This window comes from Adiantum capillus-veneris, chromosome 15 (assembly GCF_014529385.1).
Source record: "Adiantum capillus-veneris isolate H3 chromosome 15, ASM1452938v2, whole genome shotgun sequence".
Classification (NCBI taxonomy): domain Eukaryota; kingdom Viridiplantae; phylum Streptophyta; class Polypodiopsida; order Polypodiales; family Pteridaceae; genus Adiantum; species Adiantum capillus-veneris.
The window spans coordinates 61736366-61753656 of NC_140945.1; the positions used below are offsets into that span (position 1 = coordinate 61736366).

General features: G+C 45.9%; 1 protein-coding gene across 3 annotated transcripts in view; it reads right to left on the reverse strand.

Annotated features, from left to right (window-relative positions):
• The window catches only part of LOC147440766 (phosphatidylinositol 3,4,5-trisphosphate 3-phosphatase and protein-tyrosine-phosphatase PTEN2A-like), a 103221-nt gene extending 86368 nt beyond the window's left edge, over positions 1-16853 (reverse strand). The window contains exons 1-2 of one of the 3 annotated variants that reach the window (XM_086482602.1): positions 16603-16853; positions 15249-15373 (exon numbers count right to left, since the gene is read on the reverse strand). The gene's annotated coding sequence lies outside the window, so the exon portion shown is untranslated. Of the gene's footprint in view, positions 1-15248; positions 15374-16555 lie in introns of all 3 variants that reach the window. The other 2 variants (XM_086482600.1, XM_086482601.1) reach the window with 2 other exon arrangements.
• Between the last annotated feature and the right edge of the window lie 438 nt (positions 16854-17291).

Below are 17291 nucleotides of genomic sequence, written 5' to 3' on the forward strand. Positions count from 1 at the left end.
TGAGGCTACTATCTACCCCTTCATTGAAGACCCGATTTCCCAATCGCTAGGGCTTCAGGGTATTTTCTGCTAGGGTCTCCCTGAGGTGCACTCGCCCAAACTTGGGCGCACCTGAGGTCCCAGAACTGCTAAATCTATTCTGATGTGCACACAACTAATTAGATAATTCTTTTCTCGTAAATAAATTGATTATTTACAAAGTCTGACTTAGTTACATCCCTCTTGGTTCTAAACAGTTGACCTGTAGAGCGTCAATATAAGTGTGCAAGATGTCTGGGTAGTCCTTAAGATCGGACTCAGTCATCCACTTTGCATCTAAAGGAGTGTAATTCTTTAACTTGACTAAATACTTTCGATGTAGACTCCCCGACTTAAGTTGTCTCTCCGAGTGGTGTATTATCTGTTCAAGTTGAAGGATTTCCTTAGTCTCTTCGACTTCTGGAGGGTCTTCTTGTACTGGCGCCACTGGAGGAGGTCCAACATATGGTCGGAGGAGACTGACATGAAAAGCATTATGGATGCGCCAGTTAGAAGGCAAATCCAATATGAAAGTCACGTTATTCATTTTATCTGTAATTTTGAAAGGGCCGTAAAATCTATGGGAAAGTTTGACAACTTTCCCTATGCCGACCCGCTTTTTCAATCTAGCTTTCTCAAACCGAAGCAGGACATATTGTCCTTTTTCAAGATTGAGATTCCTTTTGTGCTTGTCTGCTTTTCTCTTCTGTTGCTCTTGAGTACGAAGAATCGCTTGCTTTACTTGTCGATGGGCAATATCAATATTGCGCACAAATTCATCTGCGGCGAAAATGGTTTCTTTGGTCACCATAATAGAAAGTAAGAGTGGCTTCCCATAAATAATTTCGAAGGGAGCTTTACCAGTTGAGGAATGTATGGTATTATTATACGCAAACTCAACTATTGGTAAGTATTGTTCCCATTCGGATTGTCGTTCTGAAACATAGCACTTGAGGAGATCTAAAACAGTGGCATTAGCGATTTCGCTTTGACCATCTGTTTGAGGATGATAAGCTGATGAAAAATCAAGCTTAGTTCCCAAGTTTTTGAACAATGCATGGCAAAATAGACTTGTCATGCGGGGATCTCTATCGCTGACAATAGTCTTTGGCAATCCATGGTGTTTAAAAATCTGAGCTAGAAATATTCTAGCCATGTGATCAGCTTTGATCGTCTTCTTTACTGGAAGGAAATGTGCTTGCTTACTGAATCTGTCTACTATAGTCCAAATTGCATCATTTCCATTCTTGGATCTAGGAAGATCCGTAATAAAATCCATGGCAATACGTTCCCATGGCGTGTTAGGCTCAAGGAGCGGCTGAAGCTTGCCATAAACTTTATGTCTGTCATATTTTACTTTTTGGCAGACTAAACACTCACATACATGTTTTTCAATGTCCGCAAGGAGTGTTGGCCAAAAGAAATACCTTTCGAGGGCACTAGTGGTGGAAGCAATTCCCCGATGCCCGGCATAAGGAGAATTATGTGCTTCATCCATCACCTTCTGTCGTAAGGGTTGAGCTATGCATATTGCTTGTTGACGATAGTGTATTATCCCTAATGGAATAAGGTGGCCTTGAGTGACCAGCTTGAAGATCTGCCCAAATTGTGGCGAAGTCTAGATCTTGAGGATACATCTCGCTGAGAGATTCTAGTTCCTCATGATAAATTGTTGTTAGTGCATTGAGCTTTGGACGCCTGGAGAGAGCATCTGCAACTGCATTCTTCATTCCAGAAGTGTGTAATATCTGAAAATGGAACATTGAAAGAAAGTTGACCCATCTCATCTGCTTTTTTGATCACTTTCTCTATGTGAGAAAGTAGCGAAGACTTTGATGATCTGTCTTGATAATAAAATCAACTCCTAACAGATGGTGTTTCCAAATGGAAAGAGCATGAATTACTGCCATTAGCTCTTTCTCGTATATGGAAACATGCAACTCTGCATCTTTAAGGCGCAGACTTTCATAGGCTATCGCGTGACCCTCTTGGTTCAAAACTACTCCTACACAATCTCCAGATGCATCGCAGTATACCTCGAAAGGTTTGCGAAGATCAGGGACGGTGAGAACAGGTCCGTGACTGAGTAGATACTTAAGCTTTTCGAAAGCTTTGTTTTTGTCCAGACCCCCAATGGAATGGAATCCGCTTCTTTGTCAGGTCATGGAGGGGACCTGCTATCGCGGCAAAAGCTCGAATGAAACGCCGATAATAGGAACAGAGGCCAAGGAAACTTCGTACATCATGTACTGTAGTTGGCGTAGGCCATTCTACAGCTGCTTGAATCTTATCAGGGTCCAGCCTCACTTGATTGTGAGACACTATATGGCCCAAATAGTGGATTTCTTTTAAAAATAACTCACTCGTGTTTGCATAATTCTTCAAACACCAAGGCGAGATGCTTATAGTGTTCGTCTTCCGACTCTGAGAAGATTAAGACGTCATCAAAGAAAACGCCTGTAAAACTTCTATATGAGTGGAAGATTCTATCCATCATTCTGTTGAATGTAGCTGGTGCATTAGTGAGTCCAAAAGGCATCACTAGAAATTCATACAACCCGAAGGTTGTTCTAAATGAAGTCTTATGCACATCCTGAGGAGCTATGCGGATTTGATGATAACCGCTCTTCAAGTCTATACGACTAAAGACACTTGCTCCTTGTAACTGTCGTCAATCTGAGGGATTGGAATCGATTCTTGATTGTGATCTTGTTTAGAGATCTATAGTCTATGCACATACGGAATGTGCCATCCTTTTTTTGTACTAGCAAGACAGGTGAACAATATGGAGAAGTACTAGGCCTTATTAAGCCCTTCTCCAAAAGTTCGTTAACCTGCTTGAGAATTTCCTCTTGCTGCATTAGACTAACTCGATAAGGGGGCTGATTTGGAGGAGAACTTCCTGGGATCAAATGAATTGTATGATCCTCAGGTCGCCAAGGTGGGAGTCCATTTGGAAGTTCATCTGCAAAACAATCTTTATAACTTTCTAATAACTTAAGTCTTTTTTGCTCTAAAGAGGAAAAAAGTTGTGAAACAAACACATCTCTCTCTCTTGCAAAAATCAAGTACGCTGAAACACACTTTTTCATTTCTTTCTTGATGGCAATGTGATTGGCGATAGGTATACGCCAATCATCTCCATCTGCAAGTACAAGATACTCCTTTCCTTTATGAGCAAAGGATAAGGTCTTCTCAACATAGTCAGGAATGGGATGCATCTTGTAGTGCCAAGGCATTCCCAAGATAACATCGCATCCTTCAAGTGAAGCTAGTAAGAAAGACTCTTGATCTTTGTAGTCGTCGACCTTTAGATTCAACTTCCCTATGATTGAAGTCCAGTTTGAGTTCTGCCCTTTGAAAGCAGATTGTGCTTGAATAGAAACTCCAAAACGATTGGGCTGCAAGTTCAGGTCGTCAGCTAGCTTGGTAGAGATGAAGTTGTCTGTACTACCAGGGTCAAACAAAATAAGAGCCCGTTGGTTGTTGATACTACCCCATGCTTTGACAAGAGCTCTTTGTTTTCCTTCCTTGGTTGTATTTCCCTGTACATCTGGGACTGCAATGCAAGAGGGTGGTTGCGGAGGTTTGGTAGGACAATCACCCTTCATATGACCAACTTGTCCGCACTTGAAGCATCTTCCTTCACTAATGTAGGTTCGCAACTCAGCAGGAGAGAGATATCTCCCTTTCTTGGGCTGATTTGGCTTTGCTTCTGCTTTGAAGGCAATTCTTTTCTTCTTTTGCGAAGAAGTAGAGGTAGGCTGCTCATGGAGAGCCTTCTGCTTGGCATGGTAAGTGCTTTGCTCCATCTTCCTAAGAGTACCCTTGTCATGTATTCCATCAACCATGTGGGCTGATTCCATAAGTATCTGCAACTTACCTCAAGGGTAGAGCTTCATAGCCTTTTGCAAGGCTTCCTGCAATCCTGCTTCAAACTTACGCATCTTTTTCGAATCGTCAATCTTCTTGAATGGAGTGACTTTCAAGAGAACGTCCCAAAATCTATCCACATAGCGTGGAACAGTTTCGTTCTCCGACTATGAAAGTCGATCCCATTCTTTCTTTACCTCTTCCTCATAGTCTGGAGAAAGGAACTGTGCGTAGAACTCCTTCTTGGAAGCAGTCCAATCTTGGGGTTTGCGATCTTCCAGTATAAGAGTTAACCACCAACTGCTGGCGGTGCCTTTCAAGTACATACTGACATGGCGAAGCTTGGATAATTCTTTAAAATTCCCTTCAGCAAATGCAACTTCGAAATGGCGGATGAAAGCCAAAGCTTTGTCATTATCACGCCGTCCATTGTAGGTGTCGAATTTCACATCTTTGTCTCCCGACTTGAATGTTTTCTGCCTGTGGTGCTTCTTCTTATGGTGCTCCTTCTTTCTATGCTTAGACTCTTTGAGTACAGGAGTCCTTTCCCTTGAATGCACTTCTTGCTGCAACGGATCGTCCAGAAACATGTCCTCTGGAGCAACGATGTCATCCAGATCCTTCATGAAAGAAAACTGAGGAGAATCAGGAGGATCCTGCTCTTGAACCTTTGGGTTAAACCGCACATGACGTTCTCAAGGTTTCCTCTGCCTCTCGTGCATGCGGGAGGTTCCAATCAAAGGATCTTTCCTTGGTTCTAGCGCCTTTCCATTCTGCGGGATTTCTCCCGACCCCATCAGCATTTTCTCCTTCCCTTTCTCAAGAGTATGGAGAATCTTTTGGACTTCTGGATGGGAGAGAGCTTTTTGCAACTCTTCCACATGTTGTTGAAGGAGAGAGAACTCTATCTCGCGTCCTCCCATTTCTGCAGTCTGCTAAGAGTCGTCAATCCCTTAAGGAAGAGAGAGATGACCTTGCTCTGATACCACTGTCACAAAAATACGAAAGCGTAAACTGACTTTTAGTTGTACTTCAAATACTCAAGAGAATTAGAGAGAGAGAGAGAGAGAAAGCTTGACACTTCATTGGGGACCAAAAGATGGGCTGGTCCCCCCCCATAAAGAGAATATCTTTATTACTAAGGGAGAATCTTTACAAGCACAGGAACGGGGCGAAAGCCCGTCCTCTATTCTTTCTTGGCCTTTTTCTGCTTCTGACTGAGAGAGTAGAAGAACTGCTCTCTGACTACTGAGACGATCTATCCTCTTCTGCAAGATTTTGGGAAGCTCTCGTAGGGGAGAGTCTACCTTCCACAAAACTCATCGGAAGCTCTCACGAATGAGGGTCTATCTTCCGCTAATTGTGCCACTTTGGACGTAATCATTCCTGCAATCAACCAACCACAGAAACATGCAAAACACACACACACACACGCTTGCTGTAATTTTCTGCACATAACCAGAAATTGTTACCTGAGCGCGTACCAATGCCAAAATGGAGGTCCTTTTCGCGATGGAAATGCTCCAAACTTGGTGTATGTGTAGAGTAGATAGTGGGAAATGAGATTCTATTAAGACTTTGCTGAAATTCACCCTAATACAAGTGATTAGGGGCTGAAAACAGGGAATTAGCAGCAGCTAGACAAGGGAGAAAGAGAGTTTTCTACTACTTTACGCGATGAAACTTCTCCCAAAGCTGGATGCAACCATGAGAGGCCTTGTTCTAGGTGATGGGTGCTCAGAGGCTCCACATACACCACAAGGTGCTGCTCTCAAGCTTCAATGGAGAGCTTCACTGCGTAGAGGATAGTCAACTTGGGGGGGTAGTGCATTGTCAACCTGGCAAGAGGGGGAGGGGCTGCTCTCTTATAGCCTCCCAGAAGAGGGGGCGCTAGCATGAAGAGAGGGAGTGAGAAAGAGAGAGAGATTGCATGGGAAAGTGTGCCAAGTGGCACACTTACTTTAAAATTTAAAAACCATTCAACTTTTGACTTTAAAAATCCTATGCTAGTTAATGAAATGTGCAATTAAGTGCACAACTGCACACATAGATGCAACAAATGAAAACGTTAGCTACTCCCTAGCGCATTGCCGTACCAGCAATGCTCTGGCATTACCTGTTCGCACTTGTCCGGCCATTTGGTCCAGCGCAAATCATTTAAGAATACTTTTAACTAACTTATCCTAAGGCCGTAAAATAATCAGGCCTTAGGCTTAATAGTCCAAGGACCCCATCTCATTCCTGTGCTTGCACTAGCGCGTGTAATTTTCTGAGCTTGAAATCTGAGGCTACTATCTACCCCTTTATTGAAGACCCGATTTCCCAATCGCTAAGGCTTCAAGGTATTTTCTGCTAGGGTCTCCCTGAGGTGCACTTGCCCAAACTTGGGCGCACTTGAGGCCCAAGAACTGCTGAATCTATTCTAATGTGCACACAACTAATTAGATAATTCTTTTCTCGTAAATAAATTAATTATTTACAAAGTCTGACTTAGTTACATGAAGCCACAACTGTTGGGCCGAAGGACAGTCCCAAAGACAGACGCTGACTCTCCACAAGATGGTCACAAGCTGCACATGCGGCCGAGAGACCACTATGCACTAGCCAGCTCCCATCTGTTGTAGCTCTGTGTGCGACCCAACCACTGAAACAAGGTGACTCGCCTCGGCTGTCTGGAGTTCCACAACCTCTCCCAGAAGGTTGCCAAGAACTCAGCTCTGAGACCCTCCTCCTGTCAATGGGGTCCTACAGCGGGGCGGGCCTCTCTCTGTGCTGCTAGTACATGACGTCCCAGTCGAACAGTGTACTGAAAGAACGAGACACCTGGGTGGTCTGCAGAAGAGAAGGGGTCCCTCTAGAGCCACTCACCAGGATCCCACTGTACTTGTCACAAACGGGAGCGCATAACAATATAAAATATACTCGGATAAATAGAATTTATCACTTAATATTGAAGCCAGAGGATATAGAGAGAAATAGATAGAGAGAGAGAGAGGGATAGAGAGTGAGAAGATCGACACAGTACTGGGGACCAGAAGATGGGTTGGTCCCCCCCCCCTTAAAGAGAATTCCTTTTTAGGAAGAATCTTTTTACAAGCACAAGAACCGGAGAAAACCCCTCCATTCTAAATCTCTGACTCGATGGTTGTTCCTTCCCATAAGGGAAATCCGAGAGATGAGCTCTCAATCCTTTTTCCGTCTGTACTCGGAGTTGAGACTCTGCAGACAATTTCCGAATTCCGTTCCCGAAACTCCCAAGCGTAGGCCGAAGCCTTCTCGCTTCTCCTTCGCGATGAAGTACCTACAAACACACGCAAACACGCAACGACAATTCATATGGCAAATCCACAATATATACCTGTTGCTCTTGCGCGGGAAAAGCAACTTCCGTGCTTCATAGTCTCGCGCGATCTCTCGCGTCTTCTGGCGGCAGAGTCTTCTCTTGCTGGCGTTGGTAACTCCTTTTCAATGAGGACATGTGGTGCTTTTATAGCTCCTTGACCACGGCACGAATAGCTGCTCGCGTAGAGATCGCAGCCGATTTATTTTTTTTTATTTTTTTTTTTGGTTCTACCCGAAATAGGGAGAGAGAATTCGCTGGCTGGTTTTGTTGCTTTATTTTCTAAGTGGCTGCCCACTTATTAAATGGACAGCCGGCATATTTTTAAATTGGTCTGAACCTGCCCAAAAACTCAATAAAACCTTATAAGTTAGAAACAATGCTTTCACAGCACTTCCCAGGCGTCCCTGGATGCAACCACATGCACAAATGCAATGCAGACATAGATTCCTCGCGAGAAAGCGTTTGCTCTTCCCGGAAAACTCGTTCAAATTTTCCGCTTATTAAGAAAAGCTTCTCAGAACCCATCTTTATTCTTGTGCTTGCGCCTTTACGCGTATTCCTCTTTCCAGTTCGGATTTCCTCTCGACTATGGATATCCCCTTTCCGATGCACCCGTCACCCACCTTGTGATGCATTAGGAATACCCATCACCTAGTCCTTTCCTACCGAACTTACGGTACAATCCCCTTCATGATGCTCTATGTCACCCATCCTATGACGCATCAGAGATGTCCGTTCCCGGATGGTCAGATACTTCTTATTGATGCTCCCTATCACCCATCCGTTGTCACGCATCAGAAGTACCCGTTCCTGGTGGCCTTACAAATATTCCCTTTCACAGTGCTCCTGTCATTACTTTGAATGACGCACTAGGGATACTCTGTACTCGGATGTCTCCAGTGAGAAAAACCCTCTCACTTAAAATTCCAATAATTCATTTAGAATTATTTTTTCTTAGTGTTCCAAGCGAGAAAACACTCTCACTTATAAATCCAATAATTCATTTAGAATTATTTTTCTGTCTGATAAGGTCAATTTAGCAACAGTACTCATGCCAGTGGACAGCACTCCCAAGCCCACTGCCTCTAGTGTCCAGTCTCAAGAGTTGCTGGGTCAGGATCGATGACACAAGTCCTCCCACAAATGCCCACTACTCTGATCCTCTGAAAACAGCAATCTGCCACCTGTGGGGCCTCTACTGCAACTCGCTGTAAGCGCCCCCCACACTGAAGCTCGATGAAAAAGGATGGAACAGTCTCTGAGCACGCCCTGACTGAGATGAGAACCTCCAGTCGTGTGAAGGCTCCCATCCACCTGGGTGCTACTGGCTCGAGAGACGTAGCCACTCAGCTGGAACTGCCTCTGAGATGTCTTGGCACGTGCTCTGCACCCCTCTCATGCCCTGTAGTTGGAAACCCTGCACCTCCTCTTACAAGCCTATGAACTCTAACCAGTCACCTAAAGAGCGCGCTGGACCCGCTGCCATGGGACCCCAGGAAACATGAGGCCGACTACCAACCAAGTCGCCTCTCTGAGTGCTAGCCATGGGGTTCCAAACAAGGGACTGTCGTAGGCGCTCCTCCGTCCAAGTAGGCTGTCTCTGCTCCAGGCCTCGCCGCAAGAGCTCCCAAGATCGAAGCAAGCTCACAGCGAAGCGATCCTCCAATCTCCTGCTCAAACCAACTCTGCGCATCCCTGTGAAGATCCATCTGGTCGAAGGTCGCCAGGGGCCTCCAGCTTGAGGCACCCTAGCACGAAGCCGCTGTAGCAAGAACTCCTTCCAGGGCTCCTCACCTGGAAGAAGTCCTCTGACTATGAACTTCCCAAGAAGGGCTCTGCTCTGTTGTGCTGGGTCAATGATCCCAAGCCCTCCCTGTGAACAAGGAAGAGTGATGATCTGCCAAGCCACTTTAGCTCTCGCTATCTGAGTGTCACGTCCTGACCAAAGGAAGTTCCTGATCAGCCTCTCTACCTGGCTGATACAAGAACTCAAGAAGATCCAGCAAGAAGTGATGTACCACAGTCGCCAACAACACCTGGTTGGCCACTACTACTCTGCCAGCCAAAGAAAGTCGTGCTGAGCTCCAATGTAACAACTTCCTCTTGATAGACAGGAGGAGGGGAGCAATCTGCTGCTCAGGAGACAAGTCCAAACCAACCTGACAGCCCAAGTACCGAACTGCAGTCCCTAGGGGAATCCACCTAAAACCCTCTCCTGGCATCAAATCGGGCACAGCAGCACTACCAACCGAGAAAGCCATTGTCTTTCTCTAGTTGATCAATGCACACGATGCACAACAGAAGGTCTCCAAAGCCTACTCACACCTGTGAAGGTTGGCCTCCTGGCCATCTAAGTACAAGGCTGAGTCGTCGGCAAACTCAGCGTCCAGTAGCTCATCTCCCCGAATAGAGAGTGATAAGCCCCGTAGACCAATCTGCTGCAACACCAAAAACCTGCTCATCGCCTCCACATAGAACAGAAAGAGGAAGGGAGCAAGAGGACAGCCCTGTCTAACCGAACGTGTGAGCATGAAGCGATCACCTCTACCTCCTGCCAAAAGTACCTGACTGTGAGCCTGTCTGTACGAAGCTGACACCACTCTGATCCAAGCATCTGAGAAGCCCATCCTGCGTAAAGTGCCCTCTAGAAAGTCCCAATTAACTCTGTTGTATGCCTTCTCAAAATCGAGAAGAAGAATCACTAGGTCCTCACCACGGAGCCGTGCTAGGGCAGAAGCCTCCCAAAAAGTAAAGATGTTGTCAAGGATACTACGTTCCTTGACAAAACCTGTCTGAGTCTCATGTATAAGGCTCTCTAGAAGTGGCTGAATCCTCGTAACTCAGAGCCTTGGCAAGAATTTTGTAGGCTGAGTTGAGGATGGTGATGGGGCGCCACTGTCGAATCTCATCCAAGGAGCCACCCTCCTTGGGAATGAGGTAGATCAAGCCCTCACTCATGCTGTCAGGCATAACTCCTGTGTGCAAAATGTACTGAAAAGCACTATAGATCTGGGCCAAGCAGGTCCCAATACTCCAAGAAAAAACTGGAAGTCAGCCCATCCTCACTGGGACAACTACCACGGGGGAGGGCCCTAAGAGCCGTGTGCAGCTCCTCAAGCTGAAGTGGCAACTCAAGCCTCTAACGCATCTCCTCAGTCACAAGACAAGGCATCTATGCCCAAACCTTTTCCGTGCATGCATCCCGACGCTCTGACTGGGGCTCTGCAACAGACAGTAGCTCACGGTAAAAGTCAATAGTAATCGCACGCATATCCTAGGGCTCAGAAGCAATTGACCCGTCGGGCCTCCTCAACTAACTGACCTTGGCATGCGAGTGTCGAGGTCCCACTGCCTCAAAGAAAGCACCAGTCACTCTGTCGCCCACCTGTGTCCATTGAGATGCCTGTCGGTGGAAAGCAAACTCATGTCGCCTCTCCTCTGTGCTAACAAGCTCCTGTCGAGCCTGCTATAGCTGCTCCTCCAACCTAGGACTGTCTGGATGCTGCTCCTGCATCCTCTGTAACGAAGCAATGCCCCGTCTAAGACGCTGCTCCTCCTCTCTCGCTGCAGCCCGGCGAGCCAAAGACTCCTAGAGAAAGAAACGGCTAATCTGAGCTAGTCCTGAGACCACTCTCTCAGCAGGAGAATCCTGCCTGTCCAAGCTCTCTGTCCAGAGAGCGAGTAGAGCCTCTACTCGCTCTCTGAGTGCAGAGTCCAACAAGACCCTCTCTGGGATGCGAAGCATCGTGCTCCCTCTCCTCTGCATGTCTATCACTGTGAGGATCACTGGTGCATGGTCCGAGAAGAAGGTGCCTGCCAGAATGCCAACTGTCCCTCCCAAGTCATTGAAATGGTCACTAGTGTAGAAGCGATCTATCCGCGTTAGATTCACTCCTCCCACTCTGCGGTCCGAACGAGAGAAGGCAAGGCTGTCTGGGGGCCTCACAAAACTAGAGTGCTACTAAACATTCGAGACCCTCAAAGTCATACAAAAGCTCTCCCAAGCTACCAGCTCAACTCCATGCACAGTAGCATGGCCACCACCAATCCTGTCAGAGGGGTCCTCCAACATGTTGAAGTCCCCTCCTATGCACCAGTGTTCTGCCTGCGGCAGAGACTCAACTATCTATGACCAAAACTCTACTCGAGCACTCGCCACATTGGGCGCATAGATGTTCAGGAAGCCCACTAGGCAACCCTGAACCTGCATAGTAATCCACTGAGCCTTGCCTGGCACAATAATCCCTCTGCCCACAATGGCCTGCTGCAAAGAGTCCGCAATAGTCATACACACCCCACCCTGGATGCCTCCAGGTCCAAAAGCAGCTTACCAAAAAGTATCATATCGTCCACGCAAGAGCTGACCACAACGTCTAATGTGGCTCTCACACAGATGGTGCTCCTGAAGCATAAGGAGATCAATCTCTCCTCCCACAAGGCAGCGCTAAAGCTCCTGACGTAGTCGGCCCCGCTGACACTGAAACTGGGCCCACCTAGTCCCTGCACGTTCCATGAGACGATCCTCATGGGGAGCCAGAGAGAACAGATGTTGCCGCAGCAGCTAGACGGGCTATCTTCGAGGCTGGCTTGGATGGGGAGTAATCCGCATCCAAGCGTCCTCTAGATAGGCGTCCCCTGTAGATCAAAAGCACCTATCTAGGACGGATTCCCTCGCTATCTGGAAGCTTTCTGGTGAGTTGTCACAGAAATTCAGCGGGCTGTAATTCCCTGTTTTTCACTACCGGGTGCCCAAAAGCCTGTACACGCATCCCAAGGCTCTCACGAGGCTCCCCCGGTGTTCCCTTGCAGTTTAGGTGCGAAACCCTAAACCTGCAGAAAAACACAGCAGGCTGTAATTCACTGTTTCGGATCGTTTTTAGCGGAGCGAACACGCCTACGCGTGTCCCAAGGGCTCTCGCACGCAATGGGACAGTTCCCCTATGAATTGGACGAGTTTTCACGCGAGAAAACTCTCCGAACTAGCAATCTTTCACGATGGAGCTGTGCGTACCTGTGGGGGATTAGCAATTAGCTAATCTGGTTCCTGTTCAGAAGGCTCTTGCCTTGGCAAACGTGCATAAACCGCCAGAACTGTACATGTTCATCTGAGTAGCCCATCTAGTGGGGCATTACCATAAGTGCCAAAGGGGGGAGAGATGCACGAGAGCAAATCATTGCGCTACATGAGACAGAGGAGAAGGCAAGCTTTCCATTAAAGCTGTAGACCTTCACCCACTACTCACACACACACTATAGCTCACTTAATGCAAAAATCAGCCTCCTCTCTCAAATTGGGCGCCCCCTCTTGCTGATGGAAGTGGAAAATCCACCTGGAACCGCCATGTGTCCAGTTTGCCCCTTTTGAGTTAATTCCCTAGTTCCCACCGACTTATAAAGTTATAAGTGACTTTCCAAGTGGCCCAGACTTCATTTGGCACACACAGGCTTCCATACTCATCAGAATTCAGTGCTAACTGCCCCGACCAGTCCCAGATTGACCGACCCAAACTCCCGCTATGAGAAACCTATTCGGCCACAGCCGTTTCACACTGGCCATGCAATGTCCACTTGCACCTTTTCAAGGGTTCCAGGAAAAACAAGTAAAAATAAAATAAATAAAAATATCTAGTGCTTATTTACAGAAGGCAACAGGAAAAATACACCTCCTGGTGACAGGGGTGGCGGTGCGAGAGGGGGCAGCGGGCGGGGGTGGGGGGGCGCGCAGCGGGGGGGGGGGGCTGCCACGCGCAAGGACAGGCATGGCCGAGGGGCAACGCGGGAAGCGGGGGGGGGGGCAACGATGGCGCAGCGGGGGAGGCGAGAGCAGCAGCGAGCACGCAGGTTTGCTTTCTTTTTTGAAGTTCACGTTGTGTATTTCTTAGTGGTGTCTAAACTTGTTTCATATTGGTTTGAATACTAATTTCAATGTTCTTTGACAAACACCTATACGGTCAGTAGACCTTTGTCTGAGTATGGCATAGATCTGATATAGAAACTAAAACCTTAATTTGAGAATTTCATTTCTGCACTGTCAGACTTGTTCTAAGTACCATCCAGACGAGCAAGGATTTTGCCCACACAATCATACATGAGTTTGGAAGAACTTTATGCCTTGATGTGAGCATCTGTGTCATTATGCGAGATGGAAAGAGCTTTATGTCTTTATGTCTTGTGGTTGCATTAGCGATGTAAGCATCTGTGTCATTCACATAGCCTTCTATAGCATTTGTGACGCATACGAATCTAGTGCATCAACTTGGATGAGATTGACTGGGTATGTGGTATTAGTGCATCAAGACATCTGTAAAAGATCAATGCAATCTGGGTGTAAAAAGTTATAACTGACATCACTATGCTAAGATATCGACAGATTTGACGAGGATGAGATGGTTGGATAGAATCTGATTGAGGAACGTGGTTTTGTGTGATGCATGCTAGAGAATGTATTGTCTTGTGTTGGTCATTGGCATGTATGCATGGAGGCAATGTCTGCTCAAGAATCGGATTGCCTTTTTGCACGGGTACTCACAAGTGATTACCTTTCTGTAAAGAGGAAGAAACCAATGACGTGGCATGAGCCCAAGAGGGTAAGGCACATTAGGCCAGCAGCAAGAATCCCCATGCAAAGGACCAAAATCTAGTCGTAGCTTCCCGTGATTTGCAGCAGGATTTGTGATGTAGATAGCATTGTATTCTACGAAAAAGTGTTGGCATGGCAGCTTGCGCCAAACAAATGCACATTGATTGAGCAATTGACTTTTGAGGGACTTTCAGAATTTTAAAAGCCAATTTGACTTTTAATGGTGAAAAGCAAGAGCCTATAAAAGAATGGCGAGGGGAAGCTATTCTTCGTCTTGCAGTTGCAAAATTTGAGAGTGCTCCTCCCCACTGTTATACTCTATCGAAGATCACTATAAAAGAAATACGAAAGGGGCACTAGGGTTTGGGACCAATACTTCTAGTAGTGGACCTCCGCCCCCTGTGTTTACAGTGTGAATCTCTCTTTCAGTTTGATTGCTGAAGTCCATTCCAATTGTTCTTCTATTTGGCACATAGTGCCCAAAGTGGTTACATTTTGGCCCTAGCTTCATAATTCATGCTAAAGGATTCATGCTAAAGGTGAAATGATAAGTGACTGTCGCCCTCACTTTGTACAATAGCTCATTCATTCTTTAGATGCAGTAAAACCATCAGAGCATGACGATGATGAGCCTAGTACATCGGAGACATCCATAGAGAGGTTAGTGTGGCTTGGATAACAGACATGATGACTAGATAGATAGACCCAATGCACCTCAAATGTGACATCTAAATTCAAGTACAAACCAAGATGAGAATGTGAATGTGGAATGTCATTTAAGATCTAGTGTCGATTATGAAGTGAATGTTCAACATAAACTAAGGAGACATGAATTTGGTGTATTATGTGATAGAGTAATCATGGCTTCCTTAAAACTTGAAACTTTCCATAGAATAGATGAAAACCACACAAGCAAAAAAATTGGTCTTCCAAGAAACGTAAGTTTTAGAAACCTCTCCCAAAGATCTTTTGTGGAAGAAACTCTCTCTTGGTTCTTGCATCATGGCATCAATCTCCTCCTCTACAAAGAACCGTTGATGGATGGTACCTTAAAGAATAATATTGAAAAAGCACACACGAGAAGGTGGAAAGGTGCGTAGTGTACGACATGGTTCAAGTATGTACGGAACGTACTTCTGTATAGAACCACATTTCAGGTACGTAATAGGTATGTACCATTTGTAAAAAAACCATATTATATTGAAATTAAGTTCGCAGACCTTTCATAATTTAGACTCATAAACAAATTAACATTACAATGCTAAAAATGAACATATTGTGGACATAAAACTCAAATGATGATTCCTGCGAAGAGTGCAAACGCATGTGGAATGCGAGAGGAGAAAAACTGCTCAAAGAGGGAGGGGGGTCGCGAAGAGTACGCGCAACGTAGGAAGAAAGAGTAGAAGGAGCATACGGGAGAATGGAGCTTACTTTTCTACGTAGCCTCTGTGTGACTGTTTGTGAAGGTCTCTGTAGAGATTTGCTCTCTGAAAATCGTAACCCTTGGCACACTTCAATAAAGCCTAGACCACACAAGAGGGGCTCGCGAAAATTTTCTGCCAAAATCCGCACGTTAGATTTCCCCACAAAAAAATTTGACCGTGCAGTAACGTACAATACGTAGTGTACCGTACCGTACAATACGATTGTACCATATATTATGGTTCCGTACGTACGTACGGATGCAACCTTGTACCACGACACTTGAATGTGAGTCATTGATCCACATATGGGTTCTTGGTATAGGATACAAGTTCCAGATATGTAGACATAGTTTCAGGGGGCCTAGACTAGGAGGGTTGCAAAATTTGTTTAATGTACTATATATATTCATGAGTTTTTCCAAACTACCTAGTGGTAAATAACATTATTATGGTGTGAGGAGAGAGATTCATGAGTTGTTCCAAATGCTGATTGGAGAATTGGAGATACACTTATATATAGTTCAAGTCAACACGTTCCTTAGTGAAAAAGGGAACAGCATCAGTGTTGCATTCGAGTAAATGACATTGTTACAATGCACATACACTAGATTATACGCACATGTATGTATTTGTGTGTGTGGTGTGAGTGTGTGCACGTGCAGGACCCTATAGTTCCTTGGTTGTAGCTCATGATGTTGTGCACTCTACTTCCCTCGTTCTTTTGGAACACTTGGCTAATGTGCCTTTCACATAAGACTGAATACAAATTTTGCTGATGTCCGTCGTCAATTCTAGATTATGTGTACATACCTTCTATGCAGAGAAGCCAGTAAAACAGAAGGCAATGATTATTTCGCGAGGCTGGGTCTGACTAATAAGCAACTGGCCCCTCTCAAAGCTGCCAATACCAGTACTTGAGAGTCTCTAGCAAGTTTAATCAGTATCATACACAGCCAGCTTGACCTATTGGAGCAGACCGACATCAAATAGGCAAACTGAAAGGCTCCACTATCTACAATAAAAAGTCGACACACTGCCAGACAATAAAATCAGGAAAAATCCATAGAAATCCAGCAATACCCTTTTCATCACTCACAAAAGAGTTCAATGCTCCCCAACTGTCAAAGACTCTGATCGAGCAGTAATCAAGCAAAGGCGGAACACAAAGAGTTGTTGGCCTTTAGCAGAGGCAAACAAAATTTTGGCTAAAATCTGAAGACTCAAAGCACATGAAACGAACTTAAGAGGTTCCCTTTGAAGGAAAAAAAAAACCCTCTTTCAAGAATGCAGCTAAGAGAATTAGAGTGTGCTTACAAAGTAGACGAGGCCAGATCTTAGCAAATGTTGAGAAGGGAGCTTACAGAAGAGAAGAATGCACAGCAATCCCCGTGGCCTGAAATCCAGGAAAGATAACCTACAGCAGGTCAGATCTGTTGTTGCGCAAGTTTCAATCCTGGCACGTCGACTGATCAACGACGATACCCTGTTAACGCCTCTCTCAAACAGATTTGACGACACCCGTAAGTAAATTTAAAAACAATTTTACAAGAAGAGAGAACTTTTAACGTCGTGGAAATTCTTTTTTTGTGTTTTGAGAGGGGGATCGACGGCGACCATCTCAACGCAGAAGATCCCAGACAAAATCGGTCGTCCATTTTATTCAAGCATGTCCAAGTTCCAATGCTAACTTATATGGAATCAAGGAAGTGGTGGGATCACGGCAAGAAACTTAGGCATGGAAACCAAAGCATGGGTACTCCATCGAATGGGATGGGGCCATGTTCGAGTTTACCTCTATGTGGCTAGTTAAAAATATGTGGTTGGATTTTTCCCCTTGGGTCAAGTAAGCCTTGCAACGTGTGTAGAGCACAAGCCTCTCAACGGTTGATTTGAGTCCTAGGATCCTAGGAGAGGGGGGTGGCGGCGGTGGTGGGGGGGGGGGGGGGGGTGGGGGGGGGGGGGGGGGGGGGGGGGGGGGGGGGGGGGGGGTGGGAGAGAGAGAGAGAGAGAGAGAGAGAAAGATTGTCTCTACTAAGAGGGCGGCGTCATG